A 13,571-nucleotide genomic window follows, 5' to 3' on the forward strand; every position below is an offset into this window, starting at 1 on the left:
TTAGATAAATGATATACATAGATGTATGTGTTCGCTATGAATAATCTGTAGTTAAGTAGGTTAAGTAGTTTTCACCCACTTTTAAATAGATATTATTTTCTTGCCGAGACGTATGGATGTTTTGACATAATCTTCATCAAGGTTAATTTCAATCAAGCACAGCACGGGATTTTATTCAGTCTGTTATTATGGGAGCATCTTTATTGCGGTATTGCATATGAACTTATACAGCATAAGATAATAAGTACAGTGATTTCTATCGGTCCAAGAAAATGTTTCAGCTCAGCGTGAAAGTTCAAAGTTGCACCTGCTGCGACTCATTAAAGGTTTATGCACTGTAATCACACTGCCTCAGTAATCTAGAAAATTTAAAAAAAGAATGTGTCAGACTTTAATATTACACAGGCCTATTAATAAAAAATATGCATTGTTAAAAATCCATCATCATTATTTTATAAAACAGAGATTCTAACAGACATTTGTCTAAGGCTTGCAAACTTTAAACATGTCACATTTGTAACATGAAAACTATAGTCTTGTGTTGATGGCCATTACTTTTTATACATAAAAACAACAACAACAACAACAACAACAACAACAACAAAAAAAACAAAAAAAACACAATAAAATGATGTTCTTTTAATAAAAATAAAATGCAAAAGTGAATTATTAAATAAAACACACACACACACACACACACACACACACACACACACACACACACACACACACACATACACATGTTGGTGCAGCTATCATTATGAGGATTCTCCATAGACATAATTATTTTTATACTGTACGAACTATAGATTCTATCCCCTGACCCTAACCCTACCCATAAACCTAACCCTCATGGAAAACTTACTGCATTTTTTTCATTTTCAAAAAAACATCGTTTAGTATGTTAAGCGATTTGAATTATGGGTACACTAGAAATGTCATCATAAACCACATTTATAGCATAATACCTTTGTAATTACCAGTTTGTAACCTAAAACAAAGTCCTCGTAAACCACTTAAACTGCCCACACACACACACACACACACACAAACACACACACACGCACGCACGCAGATCAGTGTCCCCCAGTGCAGGTATGACACAATTGCCTCTCCGCACTGTAATTTCTCTAATTCCACTTCCTGTGTCTCTCCTAGCAAGGTGAACTCACAAGGTCGCCAACTGAACTCATTGATGTTGACACCCTGGATGATAGCGTATTGTCCCCCGTGACACATTCACCAGGCCAGGCAGGAATCCTCTCCATGTGCCTTGTGGGGGTGACCAGCACCTCTTAGGTCCTAGTTAAGCTGCTCTGCCGCAGGCAAGCTCACCACAGCCCTACAGAACACAATTTTGAAGCACAAGCAGCTCTCAAATACTGTATCAGCAATCACACATAGCACACTAGACACTCGACTTAGTGCCCTGCAGTCTTTAAAGCATTTATGCAACGGCTATGTATGCCACACATTCTCACATCTAGCTGGTGCAGTCACAGGTGGATGGCAGTTCTGTAATCATGGTGTGTAGGAGGAGAAATTTGGTATTTGCACAAGTCTGGAGAAGTGTCTGTTTGCAGCTGTATGTAAAAGTGGGGCTTTTGTTGAAGCAATAACACATGACAATCAAATTATTTGGTTCTTTGCTTAATTTTGCATGGGTAGGCCTATAAATAATTTTTCCTGTGAGCATAGTATTGGTAGCACATAAATGTAAGCATTTCAGTGATATTATCATTGACATTAATGTAGTGATTTGTACTATACAAGATCTTATCCCCAGTCTTTTGTAAGTCTGCCATATTACCTAAACAAGAAAGCAGTAATGATTTTAATGAGTCACATTGATATCTATGAGCAGAGAACACAGGAAATGCTTTGGCATGAATCCATGACCAAGACCGTACTCTATTTTATCAAGAAGTTGATAAAACATCCTAATGGTGAGATATTTCTGTTGTGTTTCTGAAAGTAGAGCACTCCTAAAATCATGTCTTTTCAGTTGAAGTTCAAAAAGAGAGAGTGATCTGAAAGATTGCTAGATTTCTTTATCACACATCGTCTTCCTGTAGTTTGGAGGTTGACAGTTTTCATGTGGTGGGGTAGTGAAGCAAAAAGTAATTCTGACTCATCCTGTGCTACACTTTTTCTATACATCTGAGATTTTCCATCAGTAAACACTACACTGCGTAGCAATATACCTTCGATTCTGCATGGCTTTAGGCATCTTTGATAGTTTCACAGTAATACTCTCTCTGAGCTCTCTCTTTCATTCTATAACTGTGTGTGGCTCTTGTCTCAGTGTTACAGAGGGAAGAGACGGACATAGTGCCTAATTGCAGGCCCCACTGAAATTTGAGCGTGGCTAATGATCCTATGGACCTAGACCATGCCTGAACTCCATCAGTCATGTTATGCTGTACCCATGTTGTCAAACCAGCACTTGTAAAATGTCAAGTATCACATTCTTTTTCTATTGACTTCATTTTGGACTTTTTCTCATTTAAAAAACAATATTATAAAATACCTAGCCCAAAATAGACCTATTTTAGAGCAGCTGATATTGCATGTTGTTTAACTGTCCTCAAAGGAAAAAGGCTGATCATTTCCTCTGATATTTTTTTATCATTTGGCTTATCTTTCCAAATTGTGTTTTAATATTACATTTATAATATTAAATATATTATATTTAAGTATTTAATATTTAATAATAAGTAAATTGTGTAAATTGTCCTGTGGTGGACTGACCTGATCATACAGTGCATCCAGAAAGTATTCACAGCACTTTACTTTTTCCACATTTTGTTATGTTACAGCCTTATTCCAAAATGGATTAAATTAATTATTTTCCTCAAAATTCTACAAACAATACCCCATAATGACAACGTGAAAGAAGTTTGTTTGAAATCTTTGCAAATATATTAAAAATAAAAAACGAAAAAATCACATATACATAAGTATTCACAGCCTTTGCCATGACACTCAAAATTGAGCTCAGGTGCATCCTGTTTCCACTGATCATCCTTGAGATGTTTCTACAACTTGATTGGAGTCCACCTGTGGCAAATTCAGTTGATTGGACATGATTTGGAAAGGCACACACCTGTCTATATAAGGTCCCACAGTTAGCAGTGCATGTCAGAGCACAAACCAAGCCATGAAGTCCAAAGAATTGTCTGTAGACCTCCGAGACAGAATTGTATCAAGGCACAGATCTGGGGAAGGGTACAGAAAAATTTCTGCAGCATTGAAGGTCCCAATGAGCACAGTGGCCTCCATCATCCGTAAATGGAAGAAGTTTGGAACCACCAGGACTCTTCCTAGAGCTGGCCGCCCGGCCAAACTGTGCGATCAGGGGAGAAGGGCCTTAGTCAGGGAGGTGACCAAGAACCCGATGGTCACTCTGACAGAGCTCCAGTGTTTCTCTGTGGAGAGAGGACAACCTTCCAGAAGAACAACCATCTCTGCAGCACTCCACCAATCAGGCCTGTATGGTAGAGTGGCCAGACGGAAGCCACTCCTCAGTAAAAAGCTCATGACAGCCTGCCTGGAGTTTGCCAAAAGGCACCTGAAGGACTCTCAGACCATGAGAAACAAAGACTGAACTCTTTGGCCTGAATGGCAAGCGTCATATCTGGAGGAAACCAAGCACCGCTCATCACCTGGCCAATACCATCCCTACAGTGAAGCATGGTGGTGGCAGCATCATGCTGTGGGGATGTTTTTCAGTGGCAGGAACTGGGAGACTAGTCAGGATCGAGGGAAAGATGAATGCAGCAATGTACAGAGACATCCTTGATGAAAACCTGCTCCAAAGCGCTCTGGACCTCAGACTGGGGCGAAGGTTCATCTTCCAACAGGACAACGACCCTAAGCACACAGCCAAGATAACAAAGGAGTGGCTACGGGACAACTCTGTGAATGTCCTTGAGTGACCCAGCCAGAGCCCAGACTTGAACCCGATTGAACATCTCTGGAGAGATCTGAAAATGGCTGTGCACCGACACTCCCCATCCAACCTGATGGAGCTTGAGAGGTCCTGCAAAGAAGAATGGGAGAAACTGCCCAAAAATAGGTGTGCCAAGCTTGTAGCATCATACTCAAAAAGACTTGAGGCTGGATGATAGCGATAGGTGGTTCAACAAAGTATTGAGCAAAGGCTGTGAATACTTAAGTACATGTGATTTTTTTTTTTAGATTTTTTTTTTTTTTAATAAATTTGCAAAGATTTCAAACAAACTTCTTTCACGTTGTCATTATGGGGTATTGTTTTTAGAATTTTGAGGAAAATAATGAATTTAATCCATTTTGGAATAAGGCTGTAACATAACAAAATATGGAAAAAATGAAGCGCTGAGAATAGTTTCCGGATGCACTGTATAATATGTGAAATACAGAAACATTTTTAAATGATCACAATGAATTTATGGATAGAAATACTATTCTAATATATTTGCATTGTCTAATTATGGTCTATTTTTTAAAACAACTGATCATGAATTTACAAATAACCTTATAAATACAAAAAAGACAATTTTGAAAAAAGACAATCTTTTGGAGTCACTCACTTTTTCACTTCTGACTCACTTTTCTAAATGGGTGATCAGAATCCACATTATAGAACGAGAGAAATGCAGCATTAATAAGCATAAAATAAGAAAATGTATTGAAATTAATAATAAAAAAGATTTACTCACATGTGGTCAATGGCATATCTAAATGTTGGAAACAATAGCTTAATTTCTTGAAATGTCTTGCAGTGTGAGTCCTGCAGTGCAACATGCTACTGTAGATTGCTTCTAAAACTACACTAAACAGCATTCAGATTGTGTTATAAATATTGTGCATACAGTTTTTATGAGCTCATATTAAATGTGAGACCACAATTAAATATGTGTACTTTTGAAAATTCACTTGTCATACCGCAGGGCCATTGCAATTAACTAAATCATAAAGTTGATTAAAAGTGGTGAAAAAGTTAAAGAAAAAAATTATCAGTTCTAAAATATACATTTTCCAGTAACACTTTAAAGTAAGGCTGTTTGTTAACATTAGTTAACTACATTAGTTTACATAAACTAGCAATGAACAATACTTTTACAGTACATATTTATCTTAGTTAATTTTAATTTCAACATATACATTTTCATAAAGTGAAAATTTAACTTTAGTTAATGCATTATGAACTAGCATGAACTAACAATTATATTTTCATAAATTAACATTAACCAAGATTCATAAATGCTGTAGTACAATATTGTTCATTATTAGTTCATGATACCTAATGCATTAACTAATGTTAAAAAATAGAGCCTTATATTAGTTTTACCCAAATTCCATTATAGGAATATAAAAATTTGGGGTAAAATTCTTGATGTTAAAAAAGTTACCAATAACGTGTGAAACTCTATTTTTGATGCGATTGGTGATATCTGTATCTTAATTTGTGGGTTTATCATGAGGGAAGAGGTTGAGAACATGAGTTGAACATGTCAAATAATCACTGTGTGAATAACTATGATTAGTGAGACTAAGCGGCATATGTTTCCTCAACCCAGCTCTTACACTAGGCCTTCCTGTCAGGTACAGGGACCTAATTAACACAGCATATGCTTATTTGAATCCCGACTTTGACTGTGAATGAAGGCTTTTGGGAGGCACCACCTACAGGGGCTGTGAACATGGTGCATGGGGGGGGGTTGTTGGAATGGCAAGGAAAGGTGGCGGAATTAAAAGGTGTAGAGAGAAAGCGTTAGAGGAGTGAGAGACAGACAACTAGAGTGAAGGAGAAGAAGAGAGCAGAGGAGGTCTCACTTAGTGCTCTGCGGAATTCTCACCCGATATCACATGATCTCTTGGAGAAGTGCAAATGTATTCCACTGCAACCCTAAGCTGCCACTTCCTTAGTTTATAATTAGCTGCTAATCAATACTGAGTCTCTTGGAAGGGGAAGAAGACTTGTCAATGTCCATAAGGTCTTTCAATTAGCAATTTTGGGATTTACATGTGCCACTAATTGGCAAATATTTCAGTTAACTATGGGCATTAACGCCTACGTTTTTATGATGACAATAAAGACAGTTTCATCTTGGGGGATTTTCCACACTAACATGCACATTTATTTTTTAATGTGTCTGGTGTTGTTGTGGGATTTGCATTATCCAGCCAGCCTCTGAACCCTGTGTCACCTCCATAAACACACAACTGTGTGCAAGCTCGAGGCGCTAGGTTGGACATTCTTGGGCATGTACTGTAGGAGAGATGTCATATTACCAGGGCTCCAGATGTGACCTTTCCTATTCTGCCATTGTTCTTGGAGACAGAGGAGGCAAAACAGAGAAATCTTTGAACATTTAAATTTTTGTATTCGTTTTTGTGTGAATGTGATACTCAAGGACCAGATTGCCATTTTTAACAAAACTACAAAACTACAAAACTGCAAAACTGCAAAAAAACAACAACAACAAAAAAATTGGTTTATTAAGTCTATCAGTGAAACTTAAAGGGATAGTTCACCCAAAAATGATATATTTTTGATATATAAAATATATATATATATATATACACATATACACTACCGGTCAAAAGTTTTGAAACACTTACTCATTCTTTAGAATAATAGTAAAGTCATCAAAACTATGGAATAACATCAATGGAACTATGGGAATTATGTTGTGACTAAACAAAATCCAAAATAAATCAAAACTGTGTTATATTTTAGCATCTTCAAAGTAGTCACCCTTTGCCTAGAATTTTCAGAAATGCACTCTTGACATTTTCTCAATCAACTTCTTGAGGTATCACCCTGGGATGCTTTTTAAACAGTATTGAAGGAGTTCCCATCTATGTTGGGCACTTATTGGCTGCTTTTCTTTATTATTTGGTCCAAGTCATCAATTTCAATTTCAAATTTTTTTTTTTATTACATTTTAGTTTTATAATGAAATAAATTAATATGTTGGCACAATTATACTTTTGTCTACAAAACTAATTTCAAACATTTAATCATATGCCTTCAAATCAAAAGATTTTTAAGATCATGAGAAACATTTCAGTCAAGTGTTTCAAAACTTTTGACCAGTAGTGTATATATATATATATATATATATATATATATATATATATATATATATATATATATATATATATATATATATATATATAAATTTATATATAAATTTATAAATAGGTATAGTAAACAAACATTGAAATTCTGCTGGGTCTCTAAACTGAGTTGCTTTGTTTAATTTTACAATATGTGTCTCATCAGAGTAGTGCTTTTGACAGTAATGCAACACAACACTGTCAACTTTCAAAATCACTTTTGTCCCTCGACATCCACCATACATGTAATCTTTCTAGCAGCCAACCAATTACTTGGTTACTTTAGGTTCAGTCCTGTAACCTTCTGATTGCAGGACTGTAGGACACTGTGGATTATAGTGTCTGCTATAGTGTCCACCAGTCTGGGGAGGGCTCATGAAGATGCGATGCCAAGCTATACTTCATCTATTCGATAGGTGGTTCAGAGTCTATTTGACAGAAGAAGACAGCTGTGCTCTCTCGCATTCCTTGAGCTTGCTTTTCTGGCCCCAAACAATCCCGCAAAAAGCACGGCCTTCTCTTATTCGGTGAAGGACCGTTCAATCCCATCTCTTCTAATGTCAGAATTGGGCCCCCCACTGTTGCCCACTTGGCGAACATTAAGAAATCATCACCACTGTCATGTCTACACTGTCACACAGGGGTCAGCGCATGTAATGTGGAATCAATAGCCTCTAGGGAGCAGACCAGCGGGGCTGCTTGGAGAAAGCTGACTCTAAAAGATGTTTGAAACCACATGAGAGAGCTGACGTGCCCCACCACGTCTGCTGTGACTGAAATCATGAATGAGCAATAGTGCGCCTGTATCTGTTGGCTCGTAGCCTGGAAAAAGTATGTGGGCCAGTGTCAAGTCTCAGTTGCGTTGGTGAGCCCTGACAGCCATAAATCACTGCAAAAGCCCATTAAATCCACTTTTGCATATGGGCTGTAACAAGGCAATATGAGCATGAGTTTTGTATCTTAATACATGTGGGGGGACAGTGACAGGAGGAGAACTGGACATAGAGACAGTGTGGAAAAAGACATCAGTGCTTGTAGAGTAGAAATGGGTTGTTGCTGGGCAATGTGTTAGGCAAGGATAGAACTGAAAACATGTAAAGGGCTAAGAGCAATTATTATTGGGCACTGTTTGAATAATACAAGCTCTTAGGCAGATGTAAAAGTTGTTTTCTTTTACATAGTCCAAAGCATACTATGTTTAAAAAGTTTACTTCTAATGCAGTTTAATTTAAAATGTATCTTTGAATCTGTTAGCATTTAGACATTTGCAGCCTTGAGTAAGTCACCAGGTTCAGAAATTTTAAGAGTGGCTCGGGGAAAAAATACCACCAAAAATGACCCCAAAATTCAAAATGTTGGTGCAAAAGTTTTTTTAAATGAATTCTTCTGTTTTTTTATTTATAACATCTAATAAGGTTCTTAATACTCTATTATAGTCCTAGTTATTAGAATAGGATATATTAGGGCATAAACAATGAATTAATTCTTAGGGTAACAGGTAATAAATTCTTAAATAAATTCTTACTTGACATAAATGAATGACATAAATGCTTACATTTATTAGTTTCATTCCAAGTTCATATTTCAAACTCATATTTGAGAAAATGTAGGGGAAAACAATGGTTGATGCTTCAGACCCTCTATTATAATTACTATAAATGTAATTATCTAAATATTTTATAATAATATAATATAATATAATGTAATATTATATTATATTATTGCAGAACTAATATTGATATTTGTACTGTTTTACCTTAAAATGGGTGGACGGCTGGGTGGGTGGGTTTGTATATGGATGGATGGCTGGCTGGCTGGCAGGCTGGCTGGTGGGTGGGTGGGTGGATGGATGGCTGGCTGGCTGGCTGGCAGGCTGGATCGACGGACGGACAGACAGATGATTGATAGATAGATAGATAGATAGATAGATAGATAGATTGGAACAGGTGAATTTATTGCTTAATCTAAAATTAAAGAAGATTTAAGAAAATATCTAGAAAAATATAGAATTAAAGTTTGTTTTACATGGTCAGTGTGTAAGCCACATGGAACATATCTTATCTCTCAACTCATCAAAGTGTTAATTTTTATTATAATTGTTATATATTTATTGGCATAATGCCATTCATAAACAAATAATAATAATAAAAAAGTTTCAAAGTTTCTCCCTTCTCATTTTACTTTGCTTTGTGTGCTTGAGGGCCTGATTCTTAAATTATTGTAATAATGTTTCAATTGATTGAATGATTGACAGACTAAAACATGCAAATGATGAATTAATTAATTTAGGGATGGCGAACAAACCCAATGATGGACAGGTGCCCTTTCTGCCTGTGAAGCCATATAAAGTGCAAAGGATGTAGGCATAAAGACCAGGGCAGGACCTTCATGATGGCGTATGCTTGGAGTGTAAGGGTGAATGTGTGTGTTACTCAATTCACCCTCTAGGATTTGGCCTTGGCCACTCCTGCTTTTAAACCATGGCATGAAGCAGACATTGATGTGTATGTGTGTGTGGGTGAGCATAATTTACAATATTTGTGTGCCTGTGAGTGGCAGCAGGAAAAGGGGGGCTCAGCTTGAGGGTGGCCAACACCAGCACAAAGAGGCTGGGGGTGGTGGGTGTCATGGAGGCTTTAAGCGGCCTTCCATGTGACAACAGCTTGCCAACCAGAGGTCTTGCCTGAGCACTCTTCTATTTCGAATTCATCTGGATTTATCAGTACCAATCATTTGAATAATTTATTTTTAGTGGGATATGGACTGCTTCCTTAGGCAGTGGCTCGCAGCGGTCTGCTAATGAGTGTCAATCGGCTGGCTTTTGCAATTTTACAACAGACACCTCATCTGACAAACGCAGGGCTATAGTCAAAACGCATCATTCCTTTTGACACAGAGCTGAGGCGCAGTGTCATGCTCACTCGAATATTCTGAGAGCGTGTAAGCTTTTGTTGTGAGGGTGTTTAAATAAATATTCTAAGGTCAGACCGCTTTTTGGATTCCTTGTGTCAGACAGTTTTTTCATAAACCTGTGAAAGCAACGCATTTATCATGTACAGATGTGCTGTTGAGGGTTTTTTGTTAAGAGCAGCACTGTAAGGGCAGCATTAAGCTCGACCTGTATAGCCAGTCAGATATTTTAGGTCAAATGGCACAGTAAAACATACAGATGTGAAAAACTTCAATTGTCTTTTAAAGATGTCTGGGCAACAAGATTGTCCGCTCAGCATCCTCTAAATTTGGAGTCATAACATGAAATTATTTTAATTAGACAGTTTTTGCAATGCCTTTATTTGACAGGTAAAAACTTGCATTCTCTTAGTGTTCAGTAACCAACCAACCAACTACAGTAAATACAAATGTATTTAAATAGCATACCGATACATAATAACGTTTTTCCTTCAAAGTTACTATCTCTTGATGGATGCTCTGTTTTTGATCACTTTGGTGCATTTATTTTGGTCTCCGCACACTTTGATCTTTCAGCTTCTGTAAGAATGTGCTCAGGCTCTTAAAAATTACAAGCAATCGATATGCTGGTTTGGAAAACCATAGATATGGTATATCTAGATGCCACATTTGGCTGGATGCATCCACAGCTTAAAGGGCTAGTTCACCCAAAAATTTAAATCCTCTCATTATTTACACACCCTTGTGATATCCCAGGTGTGTATGACTTTCATTCTTCACCAGAACACATTTGAAGAAAAATAGAAAAATATCTTAGCTCAGTAGGTCCTTAAAATGCAAGTGAATGGTGATTTCTCTTTTGAAGCTCCAAAAATCACAGACAGTCAGCATAAACGTCATCCATACAACATCAGCTGTTATACTAATGTCTTCTAAAGGGACACGATCACATTTGGTGCAAAAAAAAATATATATATATTTAAGTACTTATTTTAACTCTAAATCATACTTCAGTTCTGCAGCGGAATGCATGTGTGACGTAATAGCATTGGCATTTGAAACACGTGAGAACTGAGGCAGGTGTGTCACAGCCGGAAGAGCAGTGCTGTTCACAAGTGAGTAGGAGGAACACTGTACAGCAGCTTGGTTGGTCTTGGTTTAGATCTGTATTAATCTGTTTCTTTACTCACAATGATGCGTTTGTGTTATTATCCTGGATGTCTCAACCAAGATTACGTATGTATCCATTGGCAACGGAATACGTCACAAGAGAGACCGCTTAGACTCCACCCTCTTCTGAAATGTAATGGAAACGATGGTTTATAGTCAAAAAGTACTTAAATATTGATATTTTTCCGCACCAAAAGTGGTCATATCACTTTAGAAGATATTAATTTAATCGCTGGAATCATATCGATGACGTTTATGCTGACTGTTTGTGATTTTTGGAGCTTCAAAGAGAAATCTCCATTCAGTTGCATTTTAAGGACCTACTGAGCAAAGATATTTTTCTGTTTTTCTTCAAATGTGTCCTGGAGAGGAAAGAAAGTCATACACACCTGGGAAATCATGAGGGTGACTAAATAATGATAGAATTTAAATTTTTGGGTGAACTATCCCTATAACCATCAAGGGAAGGCTTTGGAAGCTCTTTATTTAATCACTAGGCAACTTACTGTCATTACACTGACAGAAACACTGTAACTAATGCAGCCTACTGTTGTGTGAACTGGCAAAGCATAGACTGTATTAGATATATATTAAAAACTTTAACATATCTTTCTCAACTTGGCAGTTTACACACAGAGTTTTAAACTAAAGGAAAAAATATTATTGTATTTTGTATTTTTTGTAAGTTTTATATATTTTCATTTATGAATCAACAGGTAGGCTATTTATATTACAGTAATACTAGTATTTTTGGCCCTAATCCCCCCCCCCCCAAAAAAAATCATGTTATTAATTGTCTGTTTTGAATGGCACAATGTAGCCTATTTCATAGGCCTAGTGTACCACTTTAGAGCATTTATCAATTTGATTGCCTTCTTGTTAAAAATAAATAAATAAATGCAATTACATTTGTTTTATACTTGTAGCCTACATAGGTAATTTAAGGTATAATGTTATTGCCGCTTTAAAAGCACAGAAGTTAAAATGATCTAGAATCACCACTGGAAAGGATTGAAGGTTTGATAGGTCCTTTGAAGTGTTTACAGCCAATCAATTTGCGTATTCTCTCTTTGTTTTAAATTAGCTCAGTTTGCAAGTAGAAATTGCATGTGGGTTGGCGATAGTGATGTCTGTTTCGTGAAATAATCATTTGAGTCGAATCTTTTACATTTGACTCCTTTGAATAGGTCAAAAAGAATCAAAAAGTGGTCTGAATTATCCGTTTTGCCAATCACAAATCTGAATCAAAATTGCAAGGAAGTGCGTGTCGAACACCGTGTGTTGCTTTGTCTCAATGGGGAAGAGAAGAAAACGTGCATGTAAGTTTTAATCTGTGTTTTGACTTTGAATTCATTTGAAACTTTTTGGCTAAAACAGAACGTTGTGAAATAATGATAAAGTTATGTGAGATCAGTTTCCCGCCTTTCCAGGAGACCTGGGACTAGTGATGGGTCGTTCATGAACGATTTGTTCATTTTGAATGAAACTTTTATGTGATTCAGAAGAACGAGTTGTCTCAGAGAGTGATTCATTCATTTTGTGTTGGCCACGCATGCGCATTGCGCAACCTCCGTTCGTTTGTTAAGTGAAAACCGCATAGGCGCTGTACAGGAAACAAATGATTAGTTCACCTTTCAACTCTTTTGGTCCGAGTCATTTGTTCTTTTGTCACGTGACAGCAGTATACACTATGCTTTGCTCACACAGGAAACAGAAATGATTGGTTCACCTCTCAAGTCATCTGGTAGCGTATACGGCTGTCACGTGACAAAAGAATGAACGACTCGGACCAGATGACTCGAGAGGTGAACTAATCATTTCTGTTTCCTGTGTGTGTGCATAGCGTATACGGCTGTCACATGATATAAGAACGACTCGGACAAGAAGATTCCAGAGGTGAACTAATCTTTCTGTTTCTCATAATTTGTCCTTGGCTACATTATAATTTTTTCCTTATTGGGACTATAATCAATGTTTGCATAAGTAGACGTGTTGGGGGGGATTTGGCTATTGAAAATGTAACATTTTAATTTAATTCTGCTCAAATGAACGAAATGACTTGAATAAAGATTTGTTCATTTTGCTGAAGGAGACTCAAAGATCCAAGTCAGTAAAATGATCCGATCTTCCCATCACTTGTTTCCGTTTTGCAGCCCGTTTCCAGAAAAAGCATCATAACTTAAGTAGTACTTGAAAATGCTCGTAGATTTACGAGTGCTCTGGAGTGGTCATACAACACTAACAGCATCGTAAGCACATAGACTTATGCAGAAATCTGCAGGACAACGTGAAATTATACCTGTACGATTTAAACACCTATAGCTACACTTTATGCTAAAACTTCAATATCAGGATACCTATGTTTTATTTATTTGAATTTTAAC

This window comes from Myxocyprinus asiaticus, chromosome 36, assembly GCF_019703515.2.
Source record: "Myxocyprinus asiaticus isolate MX2 ecotype Aquarium Trade chromosome 36, UBuf_Myxa_2, whole genome shotgun sequence".
In the NCBI taxonomy this organism is placed as follows: Eukaryota; Metazoa; Chordata; class Actinopteri; order Cypriniformes; family Catostomidae; genus Myxocyprinus; species Myxocyprinus asiaticus.